Below are 17,743 nucleotides of genomic sequence, written 5' to 3' on the forward strand. Positions count from 1 at the left end.
TGCAGTGGCCAAATCTTAGATTTGCATGTTCTGCTGGCCAGTATTAATTCATGGGAAGACCTATGAAGGTAGGCGTTACCTTTACTGCGAAGCCATTTTTCACTTAAAACTGGAAGCCTGCCCTCTGTGGTGCCTTTGGCATACGTGTGATCTTTGGACTCGGTAATCAGAGATACCTCTCTCTTTCTCTTTCTGTCCTTTGCCAAGAAACTACTGCAACCAGAACCATCTCCTATAGGATAGATCTTAACAGTAAGTATGAAATTTCTGTAGCAACAAAGTTTTTAAAAAATTCTAAAAGTGAACTGAGGTTCACACTCCTCAATGCCATATTTACCTCTGCATGTATTTAATCCACATCGAATATTGACAAAGTGGTCTTCATTTTTCTGACAGAAATTAAATGTAAAATAAAACACCATGCTTTTACTATAGGTGTTAATGAGGAACCACAGCAAAAAACAAACTCAGAAAGTTTCTGTTGTAGCTTTCACCTTTCTTAGTTAATTAAAGTAAAATATCGAGGCACCTGGGTAGCTCAGTGGGTTAAGCGTCCGACTTTGGCTCGGGTCATGATCTCACGGTTCATGGGTTCAAGCCCCACATGGGGCTTGGTGCTGACAGCTCAGTGCCTGAAACCTGCTTCAGATTCTGCCTCCCTCTCTCTCTGCCCCTCCCCCATTCACACACCTCACTCTGTCTCAAAAATAAATAAACATTAAAAAAAATAAAGTGTAAAATATTTTGACGGAGGGTAGCCTTGTAGTAAAACTTCATACTGATAATCTGTAGTATGCTACTTTGACAAAAAAAAAAAAAAAAAAAAAGACCACTGTATGCATTTGTCTGTATTTTTGACCTCCTCCACACCTTTTTTTTTAATGTTTTGTGTATGTGTCTTTCTCAAGTAGTGTTGTACTTTTATTCTGCCATTAGAGTGTTATGTAAAATAGTGGATGCCAAAAGCTATCAGTTGCTATACAAATTTGAGTGAGTTTTAAAATATCAAGATTTTTATTATTTTCTATGCTCATTATTGATAATTCAGTGCATGACAACTGGGTAAAATTCATATTCCACCCTCTCACTGAAAAAGCTTTCAAGGGGGACAATTCAGCAAACAGGAGTCTAAAGGATTTCAAAATCTCAATTAATATCCTTCTCTTAGTTCTTAAAGGGAAACAAACCTGAGCAGCTGTTACCTAAGAAGCTGTGACACTTGCCTGACAATAAAACTGTTCCTTAGGACATCTTGTTGTATACTTGGCTGGTGTTATAAAATGTGAGTCCTCTCACCTGCCCATTGTGATAAAGCAAGGAACACACTGAGTGTCAAAAAAGAAAAGAAAAAAAAAAAAAAGGCTCTCAAATCCATTTCCTAAGATTTCTCATCTGACAGCAACACGGTTATGTACGTTTCAATTAGGAGGAGAGGAAAAAAGCAAAAATTATTTTCAAGGATTCCAAACTTGAGGAACAACATAAATAACTTTACATTAGCATATAATCATTACCCCTCTAAGTAAATCAATGAAGCTAAAAGAAAACTTTCTAACATTCATCTTTTTTTTTTCTTTCCACAAAGAAACGGATGAAATTTATAGGAAAGCAGAGATCCGTGAACAAGCTATTCCTGCTCATGCCAGAAGCTGGGTCTTCGGATGGGTATTTTCATCCTCACAGCACACTCTAGCTCACTCAAATCAGAATAGACTGCTATAAAAAGTGGGAGCAATGGGAGGAGCTCTTGGAGTGAGCCGTGCCTTCTGGTTAGCTGAGCAACTATCCCCTTCACCCCCCTCAGCACAACAATGAAGAGACTCTCAGGTGGACTGCCCTCCAGGGGTTGAGTGGAGCCAAGAGCCCACTTCAATCTTGTCAGAGGCCAGTCCCTAATTACAGAACGCTACTTTGAACACTTAAGGCCTCGAGGATCCTATTGGCTACTACAACTTCTAGGTTCTTTACACACATTATGGCCATTTCTTAACAGATATTGGGAAATCAAAAAGCATATTTCATGAACAAAGCTTGAAAACATCTACTATCTTCCTTAAGACTGAGGCTGCCCAATTCGATTCAAATAAAAACTGCTACAGTCTGAGGCTGTATGTCTCACCCTGCTGATTTGCCCTTCCCTATTCAGTGCCTGTAAAAACTTACTTTCTGCCACCCCAAACATCCTGAAACTACCCGGTTTGAAAGCAAAAAGTTACTCTAAGACAAACTATACCTAATCTTTTTGTGAAATTTAAACTAAACCCCAAACTCTACTCCCTTCTCAATCTATTACTCCTACTTCTGCTAAAGGCAGGATGATTGACCGCCAAGAATACAAATAAGAACAATTTATGATTTTCTTTAGATGCAGTGGCCCTCGGACGGCACCCTCTGTCTTAATGGTACAAAGTCCAGGGCCAGGGCCAGCTGGCTCCCCGCAGCCCCCTCCCTTTCAGTCAGAGGCGGTTACCACCAAGATGACTTGTAGATTTCTAACTTAAAAGCCAGTGAGACGTTAAGTTGAATACACACACATATTCAAAATCAGCTCACTTGTCACGGGCGAAAGCAGGGAAGAGAGGGAGGATTTCAAGCTAAAAACACAAGAGAAACTCACAGAAACACACTATAGCAAGTTGGATGCAGACCCGGTCACGGAACCCAAAAGTGAAGCAGCCTTCGCTCCAGCAATCCGAACCTTAAAAAAAAAAGTCTCGTACGTTCACAACAACACAACGGCCACAACACGCACACACATCCCAGCTGTAGAAGCGACAGCTCCAAGCCCCCTTCGCCCTACTGCTGGGCTCCGGTTAGCTCCCGACCCCCTCCTGACCTGGGTCCGTGACTGCCCGTCCCCTGCCCTTCCCCCAGCAGATCTGCCCGGGTACGCCGGGGGGTCCCCGGCCCTCGGCCCGAGGGTCTAAGGGCGCGGGGCCGGGAAGCAGTGGGAGCGAACGCTTGTCCGGGTACCTGCTCCAGGCCAGGTCCCTCTCGCCGAGGCGCCCGCGACCCCCGCGGCCGCTCGGGCCCCTCCTCCGCCCTCCGGGCTCTCCCGGCCCTGGCCGGGTCCCAACGCTGCCCCCCACCCATCGCCGGGAGCCCGGCGCATCCGAGGATCCCCTCCAGCCTGGCGCCGGGAGAACTTACCACATGCAGCTCCACCTGGGAACTAACGCATCAGGAGGGGTTTCTGCCCACTCCTCAAGCTACTCTCTCTCCATGCGGAGTCCCCGCTCCGGGGGCCCGAGGGTGGCGCCGGGGAGCGGGCAGGAGACGAGACCGAAGCTAAGACTCCGCAGTCCTCTGCCGGCGCGCTCGGAGCATTATACAATGGTGGAGGAGGCGGCGGCGGCGGCGGCGGCGGCAGGCAGGCAGCGGAGGAGGAAGCGGGAGGCGGGCGGAGGGGGCGCCCTGACCGAGGGAGCGGCAGCTCGTGCTCCAGCACTCGCCGTGCAGGAGTGACGTGCGGCCAGCGAGCCTCCCGCGAGCTCCGGGCCCCTGGCTCCGCAGGCCCCGCCCCTCTCCCGGCCCCGCCCCTCTCCCGGCCCCGCCCCCCTCCCCCGGCGGTCCCGGGAGGCGAGATAAATGCCGAGCCGGGCCCCGGCCGCTGCAGGAGCAGGAAGGGGCAGGCAGAGCACGGGAGACGTCGGGTGGCAGCGCCGCCCACGGCTCCCTCCCCGGCCGGCGCGCCCTTTATTTTCTCTCAAGGAAAGGCTTAAAGAGAAGGCGAGACGAAAAGAGACACTCCGGCCAAGGGACCACAACTAACCACCAATAATCCCCTCACACTCCAGAAAATACTCATGCAAATGACCGAGCGGCTAGTGACAAAGGCGGCGGCGAGTGCAGCGCGCGCACAGCCCGCTGAGTCGCGCGACCGCAAATATGACAAGCATCTGAGCTATTCGGCAACTTGGGGCCGGTCAGCAGGGCGGGCAGGGTCCCGCGGGGGAGGGGGGGATAGGAGGTGAGGGGCAAAAATTCGACCCCGAGGCACGGCGTCCACGCTGCCTGCGCGGCTTTCGAGATAGGCGTCCCTGGAGGGCGGGGGGCGGCAGCGTCTGCAGCTGGGACACTCCCAGACGGCCAGGTCTCCGGACGCACGAGTGGCCTGCAGAGATGTCCGAATGGCAGGACGGGGGCTCCAGCTGGAGCCGGGGGCAGAAAATGCCCCTTGCGTGCGACAGTCTCGGCCCAACACCTCGAAATGGGTCACCAAGTCAACAGTACTTTCGGAGTAGGACGGAACCGAGTTGCATCCTTCGTGGCCGGCTGCGCAGCGGTGCAGAGCCGGCAGCCGGCCGCCCGCGCTGGCAGAGCCCACGCAGGTAGGGAAGCCAGGCTTGGAGACGCAGCGGGGTCAGAGGCCCCCGGTCCTCCGCCCAGAAGTTTCATGTGGATAACCTTTTCCCTCTCCTTAGGAAAGCTTCTGCTTTGAACTACTTTCATTTAGCAGAGAAATTTATACTAACTGGGAGAGCTGTGTGTGTGCCTAAGTGGTGCGAATTTAAAACACCAGGAAAAGAGCTCCCCCGGAAAATTAATGATTATTTTAAAAGTTAAATGCGCGTTCAGTGTAAAGATGTTACAAAAAGTAATTGAAGCATCTTAAAATTCTGGCTGCCACCCCAATCAGTATCAACTCAGATAGCTGGCGTTTAACGGTCCGCTCTACTAGTTATATTTAAGAATAATAAAGCTTTAAGACCTAACATAAAGGTGATTATAAGTCGTTAACATCAAGACAAGTTTAGACCTATTCGAACTGTTCTGCAATGATTTGTTATCAATCAAATTGATGAGCTTACTGAAATTAAACTTGGTTTAAGCTGTTGGTAGAGGAGGCAGTGTTTCTTGTGTTATCTTTAAGGAGAATAAAAAAGGATTTTACTTGACCCTCAGTATAGTTAAAATCTTATAGATTTTTTCTTTAAGTATAACCAATGCCAAAAGCTAATTATTTGTGGATGTCTTTAGAAAGTCTCATTATAATGGCGCTCCAAATGACACATCATGGAAGTACTGTGCGGGGCCCTCTGTAGGTCCTGCTCAGTCTGTGCCTGGGCGGCACAGCATTCAAACATTTTGCTGCGAAGCCAAGATATTTTTCATTTCCAGAGTTCTGCCTTTTAGAGACAACACTAACTTCTAACAGTTTCCCAACCACCCACTCCCTTATACTTTCAGCGCTCACTTTTAAGGAAAAGCCATTGAAACAGAAGCTGCAATAATCTCTTCCTGTGATATCTTTGTGGCAGAGGCCAAAGGCTCTGTTGAATTTAAAATGAATTTAAACCGTTTATCCATGAACTGAAGTTAGCAGCAAGTTAGACCTGCAGAATTTTTGTGACACTTGAATATTTTCTAGCAAACGGATTACCAAATGCAGTGTTCCTGTAAAAAGAACTAAGATCTAAGTGACAATCTTTGTGTCTCCAGACAGAGTGGGCCCGTGATTCTGCTAAGGCATGTAATTCAGGAAAGGTTTGCATTCTTAGGAGAGCAACTTGAGTTTTCAAGTGAAAAGGTTTTCGCCTTTCCACACCTTGGAAGGTAGTAACATCTTAACAGTGTGCACGTTATATAGTAGGAGTTCCACTTCCCCCACTTTTAGAGTCTGGTATCTTTTGTCAAATCGTGAAGTGGCAGCTTCAACAGCTGCCGATGTGGTCAGACACAAGGTGGTTAACCACCCCTCCCCCAGCCCGAGCCCCCGCAAGCCAGCACAGCAATCCCTGCCTGGCCCTAGGAACCCAATTCCACCAAGATAAGGAAAGGCTCTCCCTGAGCTTTTGAAGTCAACTCCCTTCAGTATGCAACGGCACGCTTTTTAAAAAATCATTGCTTATTCCCAGCACATGAACAAGAAATGTTTAGTGAACATGTAAGTGTGGTTTTCACTCCCACTCTTTGGGACATTAACAAGCCCATTTAAAATAATCCTACCCTCAGGATTTAGAGTTTAGAGTTTCTCCTTCTCGCTTTCACATTTAAGAAATTAGGCCAGTCATCCGCATTTAACTATCAGGAACATATCTGTTTAGGGAGAAAACAAACATTGCTTTTGTAAGTACAGAACTGTAATGGTAAATTATAAAAATACTCACTGGTTTAGTTTCAGAGAGCTACTTCTCAACACGGCTTTGTAGTTCTGGCTACTAGTTCGCACTTCACTGCTTCTCTTTGAAAGTTTCTGTACCTTCACATCTTGCAAACTACGAGACGACTTCACTGACTGAAGGCCACTTTTAGCACTTAATTAGCATGCACCCAAGAAATGACACCAGGACAAGCTGGTTATATAAACTGAGAAACAAAGACTTTAAAACAGTTTTACACTTTAATTTTTCTTTCTCCCTTATTACATTTTATCTTTCCAGTTCCACTTGAAATACTAGTAATAATCATCCACGTATACACCTTGAAACTATTGGTCTTCGGGAAAAAAAAAGAAAATAAACATTTCAGTTATTGAAACATATTGTATGCGGCCAGCTAGGCTAAATAATCTCTTTATGGAAAATACAGACATCCTTCCTGAACCTGGACTTCTCATTCACTGACGACTGAAAACTGTTAACTTAAAAAAAATTTTTTTTAATGTTTTATTTATTTTTGAGACAGAGAGAGACAGAGCATGAATGGGGGAGGGGCAGAGAGAGAGGGAGACACAGAATCTGAAGCAGGCTCCAGGCTCTGAGCAGTCAGCACAGAGCCCGACGCGGGGCTCGAACTCACGAACCGTTAGATCATGACCTGAGCCGAAGTCGGATGCTTAACCGACTGAGCCACCCAGGCACCCCTGAAAACTGTTAACTTTAAAATAAACTTCTGGGTGTCACATCACCTCATTGATTACCAAGGAGTCATACGGGACAGAAGGATTTGGAAACCTCAACACTCTAGAGAAGGTGGCACAGACAGGTTCAGTACTTTGCAGCCACTAGCAATTTAAAAGGTCACTGTGCCAATGGAACATGTTAACACATCCACTTCTGCAGACTCCCCCTCCACCTCTTCCTCCACCTACTTTTGTCAGGTCTTTTCCCCCGTTTCTCCCTGAAGTCATGGTTCATTCGCACAAGCAGATCTTCAACTCCAGTGAAGGGCTGCTTTTGCAAAGCTTCCTTAATTATTATGGGACTGCTCTGCATTGACAGCCCCTTATGTTCTGAGAGAAGGTTATTCTTCTGTTAGAGATATGCCTTCTTCCCTTTTAAAAAATCTGGCAATATTTAAATATTTAAAATATCTTAATGATAATATTTGAAGAAAATGCTTTTAAAACCTTTTTTTCCCCTAACATTGTTCATTAGTCCCTTCTCACCATTGCTAGGAAAAAAAATGGCTTCTGCTGGGCATTACTTTCCTTCTTATTTCATTTGCCACTATTTTCCACTAAAATCGTCAGATAGGGACGCCTGGGTGGATGAGGTGGTTGAGCTGAGCATTCCAATCTTCATCTCAGGTCACGATCTCACAATCCATGGGTTCGAGCCCTGCACCAGGCTCTATGCTGACAGGGAGAAGCCTGCTTGGGATTCTCTCTCTCCCTCTCTCTCTGCTCCTCCCCTGCCTGTTCTCTCTGTGTGTCTCTCTCTCTCTCTCTCTCAAAATAAACAAATAAACTTAAAAAAAAAACCTTCTGATAAACTGCGAGGTCCAATTTGGAGCAGCCCTTCTTAAGAGACTACAGCTCTCACCCTCTCCTCAGGTGGAAACTACTGGTAACAACTCTATGTTTCCTTCCTGCTAGATGCTGCTCCACTAGGACTGGTGGTGGCTTCTTATAAGCATCTCTTATTGTCCTCTGTTCCCCACACAGCACTACCCTCTCGAGGGCCTCTCCGTGTCGACTCTGTACTTCCTGTCTATAAACCATTCTCCCTTCTTGAGCACTTCATACTCTTCTCAAGACACTCAGCATCACCGGCACCCACAGAAAGCGTCAATGAATGTTTGAGACCGCACAGCCTCCAGACCTTCCCTGTCCTCGGGAACCAGTCTGAGGGGGACAATGAGTCCCGGAGTAGGAGTTTGAAGATCTTGTACAAATAAATCACTTAATTATGACTGACTCTTTAGTGTCTTAATCTCCCATGTCACAGGTTTAGGGTCAGCCCCAGTTCCAGGGAAAACAGCACAGGTGGTTTGTTGGTCGGGAGATCTGGGGTCTAGTTCCTCAGCCACAGCCAGCCGTGAGGCTGAATCAGACGCTTAGCATCATGGGGCCTGCTTTCACACCCTTCAAAAGGAGGTGCTCAGGGTCAACGATTTCTGTAGCCCCTTCCCAGAGCTAGGAGACTATAAAAAAGTGATTACAATGTAGACTACCCCCATAGGGGAGTTTTAGACTCAAATGAGATAACCTGCTCAAACTGGAAGAATATAAAACCAACTTCACATTCACAAATTTCCAAAAGAAAGGAGAAGTACAAATAATGATAATATATTCCATTCAACAGAATATGTTCTTGGAATCATTTTCCTATCTAGACGACAGATTTGAGCAATCTATCCACATTCTCCTGGATTTGTTACCCGTTATGGTTCAAGTCACCCCGCCCCCAACCCCAACGTTTGGATAGAAGCAGGATGGTTTATAAGGCATTTTCATACGGATTTACTTGTCCGCTCTTCAAAACACCTTCCCTGTGCCACAGGCAGGACAGGTCCTCCTTCCCACGTCTTACAGAGGAGTAAACAGAGGCTTGGAGATGAACCAGCCAATTGAACTCCTTTATCAAGCTGACTCCCAGGGACAAAGAAGGTCTGGAGGCTGTGATTCCTAACATTCACTGAAATTGTGGAAGCCAGGAAAGACGCAAGCTGAGTGTCTTGAGAAGAGTATGAAGTGCTCAAGGAGGGAGACTGGGTTATAGGCAGGAAGTACAGAGTCGACGTGCAGAGATCACCAGGAGGGTAGTGCTGTGCCAGGAGCTGGACACCACTTTGCTTCGACCCTATACTAGAGTCATAAAATAACAACAATTCTACGTCTTACCCAAAGAACCCCAACCCTGCTTGTCAGCTTTGTTAGCATCCCCTTTTAGCCCACAAAAGTAATACCCCATAAACAACACAACAGAAAAGAAAGAAAACTCATCACACCATTCAGTCCCCTCACTCATGTTTACTGCTTTGTCTAGAACCTGACACGGCAGATATTTGTTAAGTTTTCACTGAATGAATAATTTAAGGAATGCTGAAGTGTTTATACCCAGTTTCATAAAGTCAAGGGGTTAATCTTTCCTGCTGTGAGCAATATAATATTGTCCTTGTAACTGCTTTTCAGCAATTCTAAAATATGCATTTGGGTTTAACATAGCTAAAAGGACTAATGGGCACTCACAAAGTACTATTAATCTATACAGTCTCACGACTGGGGAAGTAACCTCGCAGATAAATTACTGCTGAAATTCCACCATTCTGTATTCTTTACAAAGGTTTTCTCTTCCTACTTACTTTAAGAAATAAAAGTCTTGGTCAAATGGTATTTAAAACCACAGCAGCATTTGATAATTATGGGGGAGAAAAGACTTGCCTATGCAAATTTTCCGGTGATTACCTGGATGGTTCAAATGACCACTTCTCACTGGCACCTTCCTGCCCTCTTGGTCATGGAATATAAAAAAAAATAGGCCAATAACCAAATATGTTATGAACATCATCAACCAATATTAACTTCCAGGAAAACTTGGTAAGACGATGACAGCAAAAGTAATTGGTTTTAACAGTATTACTCTAATGCTGGCCATCTTTTATGTTTCAAAACCAAGCATTTATATGACTGGCTAGACTAAATTCTCTTTTCTGCTATATACATGGTCTCATATCTATTGTAGAAACTATCTAGGATTGTGTACCTTTAAATCACCTATGAATAAAGAAGTCACTTAGGAAAATGATGGTAATTTGGGGAATGTAAATAATATACTTAATCCATTTTTGAAGTCCCAGCTATGAAAATTCTACCCTGAGAAGTTAAAAAATTTCCAAGCTTTAATGTGTAGAGATGCCCAGGAAATGCCTCCAAGTTCAGGCTATGAGGCATCATTAGAAAAGAAACATGTTGACAGAGAACCCAGCTTCAATGGAAACATAGTATACAACTAAAAATGAATCCACTTGTTTGACCTTTGAATTTTTTTTATTGGATTTTCTGGAAGAGGCAACACCTAGGTAAAATGGTGTAGACCTTATCTTTTCTTTTAGTCACCAATGTAGAAGTTTTTATTAAGTTTATTAAAGTTTTTTTTTTAAGTTTATTCTGTTGCCAGAATAAACAGTAAAAGACTTTTTCAAAATTATCAAACTGTCCAATCATACCGGTCCCTTGCTTTAAATTGAAAAAAGGTTGTATTTTTAAGTTACAAGGTTTTTTAATTTAAAATTTCAGAAACACACAGAGTGAAGTCGAAGTAGGAAGACGTAAAGCAAGCATCCCAGCTAAACACTAACACATTAGATACCCTGGTGTCACCAGTCAATTGTTTTGCTAAACATGCTTTAAATATTGAACCAAAAATTTAATCTTGCTAAGTAACATTTGTTTCAAAACTGTTTTCTCAGAGAAGTCTTGTTTGAGTTATATGAAACTCCTTAAATGGACAATTATCAGAGAAACTGGCTTTTAAGGGGAAAATAATAGTGTGAATGAGCTATATGTAACTTCCCTTTTTAAAAACAGAAGTTGAATCTGTGTGACACCAAATTTAGAAAGGAGAATGAGAGAATATCATCTATAGTATAGACGCCCATTGCTGTTCTGTTCTGTTACAAATTACACGCTACGAACTTGAGTTTGCTCAAACAATACATACATCTAATCATTCCTAAAAATGATTCTCTTAAGAGAAAAACATAAATGTGAAAGGATTACATCAAATAAAAAAACTCACTTAAAAAGTGCCAGATTCCCTGACTTTCACTAATTATTCATTTGGCCTCATTACACACGGCAGCACAGTCCATCCTAGCACTAGCTTTTGTGGGAATAATACTGGTAATTTCAGCACCATTTATATTTCCTTTTAACTTCATTTTAGGAATTAAGACCCAAATTACAAAAAGGTTGACAAAAATTGTAATGCATCAGATGTTCATTTTCAATCCATTCTCATTTGTTACCACTTTAGAACCGTTAAACATCATACTTCTAGTTTTTGTGATAAAAAAAAATAACAGCTATAAAGACTTCGGATTTACTATTTTCACATCCGGCCAAAAATGAAAAGTGAGAAAACAGAAATCTTTCCAAAAGTTCATCAGATGAAAAGAACAGAATTAATGGGGAACTATACCACTTATGAACAAGAATACTTAATACTTTATAAATATCACTTCTCTCTCCCCTCAACTCATCAATAAATTATATGCAATTCCAATTTAAATACCCCTTTTCTTTTCATGGAACTTGGTAAGCAAATCCAGAAATCATCTGGAATAGCAAAGAGCAAAAGATAGCTGTAGTAAGTTTAAAGAACAAAATGGGGGATGCGTCCTGTCAGATACCGAGGCTTATTATAAATTACTAGTAATTAAGAGAGTGCTGTGTCATAGGGATAGATAAATAGATCAACAGAACAGAATTGACAAGTGCAGAAATAGACCCACGCATATAAGAAAGTGTATAATATGACAGGTCTGATATTACAGATCAGGGGGAAAGAGCAGATTATTCAATAAATAGATAAGGGCCACTTGATTAACTGCATGGAAAATAAAATTAAGTACCTAATATCTTTCCAAAACATATATTCTGGTGGACTAAATCTAAATACGTAAAACAAAACTTTAAAACTTTTAAGGAGAGGGGCGTCTGGGTGGCTCAGTCGATTAAGCATCTGACTCTTGATTTTGGCTCAGGTCACAATCTCATAGTTCGTGAGATCAAGCCCCACATCGGGCTTCACGGTGACAGCATGCGAGCCTGCTTGGGATTTTTCTCTCTCCTTCTCTCTCTGCCCCTACCCCATTTGTGCGCTCGCTCGCTCTCTCTCTCTCTCAAAATAAACATTTTTTAAAAATAAATAAAACTTTTCTTAATAAACTTTTTTAAAGTCTTTATTTATTTATTTTGAGAGAGACAGAGACAACACGAGTGGGGAGGGGCAGAGAGAGAATCCCAAGCAGGCTCTGCATTGCCAGTGCTGAGCCCCACGTGGGGCTCGAACTCATGACCATGACCTGAGCTGAAATCAGGAGTCAGACACTTAACTGACTGAGCTACCCAGGCACCCCAATAAATAAAACTTTTAAGGAGAGAATATAGGAGAATATGTTTATGGCCTCAGGATAAAGAATGTGAGATTATGGTCTGATTGCTAAGATTCAGACTCACTTGCTTTTGCTTCGCTCTGTGCCTTGAAATGTTGACCCCCTCGGGACTAAGCTCTTTCACCAACTAGCTGCCAGCTGGATTCAGCAAAAGCAAGGCACCAGAAGGAGGCCAGTGGGTCAGAGGGGAAAGAGGCTTGGGTGTTTCTTTCGTGACCCTTCCTGCTTTGAGCCCCTGTCATGGGCTCAAAGGGAGTATCCATCCCTCCACACCCACAGCTTCTGCGGTGGCCCCCTTCTCCAGGATATCAACTCTGCCGAATTCAAGCAATACCATTTCCTCCCCTTCTCTCAGATCTAAGGACAGGAACAGCTTCCTACTGTTGTTGGTCTTCCATGCCTCAACTTTTGTCACATCTCTGTAAAAAGTCCCTTTAATAAGTCTCGTAAGTTGTATCATTTGAATGAAATTGTTTCCTGCCGAGATTTTGACTACTCAGAAACTAGACACCCAGTGCAGAAACCGTAAAGAAAAAGATCAATAATGTGATTACATTAAACTTAAACACCTATTAAACAAAATACACTACAAACAAAATAAAGGGAAGCTAAAGGCTGTGGAATGACATATGTGATTCATATAATCAACAAACGATTAGTATCCAGAATAAAGAGCTTTTCTGAATCAAGTTTTTAGAAGTCCTAAAACCCAACAGAAAAGTGGGTTAAAGAGGAAAGAAACTTAAATGTCCAACAAACATGTGAAAAGATAACTCAATCTCATCGGTAATAAGAAAAATGCAAATTACAAAAAGATAGTTCACAGCTATCAGATTGACTGTTTTGGAGATAATCTGACATGAACTAGTAAAGTTGGAGATGCATCCACTCTACCCACAGACATGCAGTCTCTCTTACTGGGGTGCCATGAAAAAAATAAGCCCTACAGAAAATGATTCAAGTGCCTATTTCCTCAGTTCTCCCATGGATGGTATACAGTTAAAAACCAGTCGTGTGTTGGTAAATGTTCACCAACTGGCTGGGTCGATGCGGAAAGAAGCCTTTATCTGTAGCATGTACTGATTTCTGTGGTGTAAATAGCCCCATCATGGCTGATTTGAAGCCTCCCAAATGAACTCAAGAATTAGAAAGGGATTCACACGATCGCTCTCAGGGGCAGGTGTCAGTCCCTAACTCCAGCCCAAACACAGGAATCATTCTAGATTTACAGGAAGGAAGTTAATTCATTACATATAATGGATGTCTTAGGGTACTGGGGCTTAATTCTCTGGAGGAATTCTGGATGAGAAGAGCTGAATCTAGAATCTTAGAGAAACTCTTGTTTTTATCCCCCATGAAAACATAGAAGAGTATTTGTAGCTGCTTTGCTTATAACAGCTAAAAATTGGAAACAACCTTAATGTTCACCAAGGTAAGAGTAAACTGATACACTTGAAAACTATAGTGGTTAAGAAGTAATAAAGGTACCTATATCAACGTGGCTAAATCTTAAAAAAACATAATGCTGAGTAAAACAAAGCAAGCTGTTAAACATGTACAGTATAATCTCACTATATAAAATCTTTTAACACATGTAAAATATGGCTATACATTGTTTACAAATACATAGGCATGCAATTACAGAATAAAAACATTAGAGATAAAAAAACGTTTAGGAAAGTGGTTACCTCTGGTAAACAGAGGAGGGAAATGGAATCAGGGAGAGACACACAGGTGGCTTCTTTTATCTATAATGTTTAATTTCTTTTTTACAAACATGAAAAGCCAAGTAAGTATGTTGGAATACACAGTGTGAATTTATTGATTTAGATTTCATCAGGTTAAAAAAATAAACCTTATTTTCTTTCTTCCTTATGGTCCCCATGAAGTAGAACTTCAGAAGTTTTTCTCCCACAATTTCTTAATCTCTATTAATAAAGCATTGAGCAGTATTTATATTTAATGTATTTATTCATTCCCCATTATTTCAGTAATAACTTATTCCTTACACTCATTTTGATATATTATCCTTCTCTCTCTCCTAATAACAGACTGTAAAATCCAATGATGACTCTACAGTAACCTAAAGTTCTTAACAGGAAGCCCAGCTGACAGGTCAACTGTAAGAGAATAACTGGGATAAAGTCCATGTATTTCTCACCCAACAGGCTAACTTCTATCATGCTAGAAAAGATCAAAGTTTCCTCACAAAATAGGAAGGCTTGTTACTTGATTAATATGCCAAATAATGCATTTAGCACTAAAAAGTGAAATCGTGTGCACGTATGTGTCTGTGCATTCTAAAACAACGGAAACACACTTTCCCCATGAAATAAATATCTCTCACTTGGTGTTGAGGTGACCACTGGCTGCTATACCAAATGCATTTTGATTCTTTCTTATTTTGTGTCTCTCCACATAGGCATAGAAATAAAGCCCACATGCTCTCCTGACCTTTGGGGACATGATGTTGTCTCAGTGCATGGGTAATGTGACTTTTTTCAGAGATTGTCTTGAAATAAGCCTATGTTTTAAATACACACTTTTCTGCGTGCTAGCAGGCATTCTGAAGCTAGGTGGTTCTAAATAAAGAACTCTAGTCAACAACAGGAAATAACTCCCACAGAAAAAAGGGGCAGAATACAAACTCTCACCAACTCTTGTACACAGTTCACAACGGCCTTTTGTTCTGTGCACATTAAGCCTGAAATCTTTACTTTTCAGAGCATGTCTGGGCCTTTGCAGAGCAATTAAACCTTTCTTTTCCATTTGCTGGTGTCCTTGCCTTCTTCTCTCCGAGGAAGTTAACCTTACAACTAACTTCTTACTATGAGGTAGCAGATCAGAAAACGGAACAGCTTCTATTCTGAAACTTAGTTGTTTTTTTTTTTTTTAATGGAGCTTCTCATGGGGAAAAAAAAATCAATTCTCAGTTTAAAACTCACTTTTCCTTCTAAGACATACAGTACTGCATAAACACACACATATGTGTTCTAAAAGAATAGATTCATCTACAATATGTGTTTCTAAATCTATCAACAAGGATATATCATATCCACCCATAAGTCTAGCTTGATGGGTTATTAACACTTTGTTAGCGACATTTCAGCAAATCAGTGCAACTGGGAGATGAATTTATATTCTAGTCAAAGGTTTCCATCTTGAGTCTTTTGTAAAAAATTGGGAGAAAAATCCAGACCCCAGGCTAACCAAATAAAAAGATATCTGAATGATAAGTTTTTCAAAGTCAAAGTGACTGCTACTGGAATGGGTTGGTGGCATTCAACTCTAGGACAACACAGGTATTCCTGACAAGAAAACCAGTCCAAGGAAAACAGCTTAAATATGACTACAAACTGCTATTTCTTCCCTCTCATCTACACCCAGCCTTGCCCTCTCCACTGGCTCCTTCCTGAAGTCAATAAATTATGGACCCAACACTCTCTGTCTTCAGTTTTAAAGCAAGAAGTAATCTTTCTGTGCTTCAGTGCTGCAGGGAGACCAGTAGCTGCTCCTGTCTCTACCCTTCACTGCTTTAGCCCCTCCTCCTTCCTCTGGCGTCTGCAGGACACTACTGACCACCCCTAGAAAAGAGCACCCAGTGCCCTCTAAGCACCAAGGCCAATGGACACTCTTCCCAGTTCCTCACATTACTGAGCGCCTCGGTAGCATTTGACATTACTGACCACCTCCAACCATCTCTTTCAGTGAGTTTGGTTAAACTATAGCCTGCTGGTTCTTATCTCTCTGGACACTTAGAGTTTCCTTTGCTGGCTCCCCTTCGTCTGACCTCCCTATAAACCTATAGTTCTTGACTTTTTTCCAAAATCACCTCCAGTTGCAATTTGGGACCATAGAGGGTAATTGAGGTGAGTGGGGAATGGGGGTGGTTGGTTAGGATATCAGAATCTTCAGGAAAATGTGAAGACACGAGTGTTTTGAGAACATTCTGCCCACTGATAATCACTATCCAAATGTTTGTATTCCCTATGGTTTTCTTTTTGCTCCTTCTTCTCTTCTCATCCTATAAACTCCCCCCAGGCAACCTCACCCACTCTCAGGGCATCTATATGCTAATGATTCACAAACCATTAACCACATTCCAGACCTTTCTCTTTGAGCTTCATATCTGACCTTTATAGAGAGAGAGACCATATATCCCAGTTTGTCAGGGTCATTCCTAGTTTATGCTTGTCATGGCATAATTACTAATAGCACCCTGTTTCAATCTCAAAACGGTCCTGGTTTGAACAATAAAAGTATATAATTAGCCTATTTCTATCCCATTGCCTATTAGACATCTCCACTGGGTACCATAAAGGCACCTCCAAGTCACAGCACATCTGAAATTGTCCTAATCGTATTTTCCTTAAATCTGCACCTCCTCTTGAATGCCTAAGAATGGTTAAGTTACCAACAAGGTACCCCTGGTGTCTAGGTTGGAAATCTAAGATTCAAAGTATCTTCCCTCTCTCTTTCCCTCGCATTTAACCAGACATAGAGTCCTGCCAATTTTCCCTCTTAAATACATTTCAAATATGTCCCTTCCTCTCCATTTTTCCCATCACTGCCCTAGTCAAGACCCTAATCATCTTTGATTTTGATTATGGCAACAATCCATCTCCCTACTTCCAGTCTTGAATATTCCCCCTCTAATCCATCTACACCACCTGCTGCACGACTGGTAGCACACGAGGTACTAAAAATACAAAATGAACAAGAGATGCTCCCACCAAGTTCACGGGAAAAACTAACTCATCGATGTGATGCAGTGGGTTATGTGGTGATAGAGACACAGAGTGACAATGGACACATATGCGTGGCCACAGAGCCTGGCCAGTGTGAAAGCCATGGTGTCGGTTTTAAGACAAATGGGGATTAGTCAAGGTCATTAGCAGCAGAGACAGGGAGGTGAGAAATAGCAGTGGATATGGGTACAGATCCGATGTTTAAATTGCAAGCAAGAAGTAGCTACATACAAGACATGTCTGGGCATGTCTAGGAAGCTGGACATGTCTAGGAAGGCCTTGGGTGCCACATTAAAGAGTTTGGACTTTATATTCCGAAGGCAATGAGGGATCATTAAAATATTTTCCGTGAGAGAGTGGCATCATCTGACTTTTATTTTTGGACATTAATTCTACATCTATTCCTGAATTTGACAGAACAATCTTAAAAGTTATTTATAATAACCAACAAATGAAGAAAAATAAATTTTATATAAGATGTTAAAAAGCTGTAATAATAGAGTTGGATTCTGACAAAAGAAAAATACAAATGGATGTGCACTGAAAAACTTGAGGGGCGCCTGGGGGGCTCAGTTCGTTGAGCGTCCAACTCCTCATTTTGGCTGAGGCCATGGTCTCGCAGTTCGTGAGTTCGAGCCCTGCATCAGGCTCTACAGTGACAGCGTGGAGACTGCTTGGGATTCTCTCTCTCCCTCTCTTTGCCCCTCCCCTAA

General features: G+C 42.5%; 1 protein-coding gene across 7 annotated transcripts in view; it reads right to left on the bottom strand.

The window, feature by feature from the left end:
• Positions 1-17,743, bottom strand: part of SERTAD2 (SERTA domain containing 2) — a 116,039-nt gene that overhangs the window by 19,019 nt on the left and 79,277 nt on the right. For 2 of the 7 annotated variants that reach the window (XM_053890740.1, XM_053890737.1), the window contains one exon: positions 5,950-6,039. The exons of 2 other annotated variants lie outside the window; for them this stretch is intronic. The gene's annotated coding sequence lies outside the window, so the exon portion shown is untranslated. Of the gene's footprint in view, positions 1-2,617; positions 2,699-3,150; positions 3,484-5,949; positions 6,040-6,110; positions 6,387-17,743 lie in introns of those variants that run through there. 3 more of the 7 variants (XM_053890736.1, XM_053890738.1, XM_053890734.1) reach the window with 3 other exon arrangements.

Source organism: Panthera pardus, unplaced genomic scaffold (assembly GCF_024362965.1).
Source record: "Panthera pardus isolate Hobbes unplaced genomic scaffold, ASM2436296v1 HiC_scaffold_25, whole genome shotgun sequence".
In the NCBI taxonomy this organism is placed as follows: domain Eukaryota; kingdom Metazoa; phylum Chordata; class Mammalia; order Carnivora; family Felidae; genus Panthera; species Panthera pardus.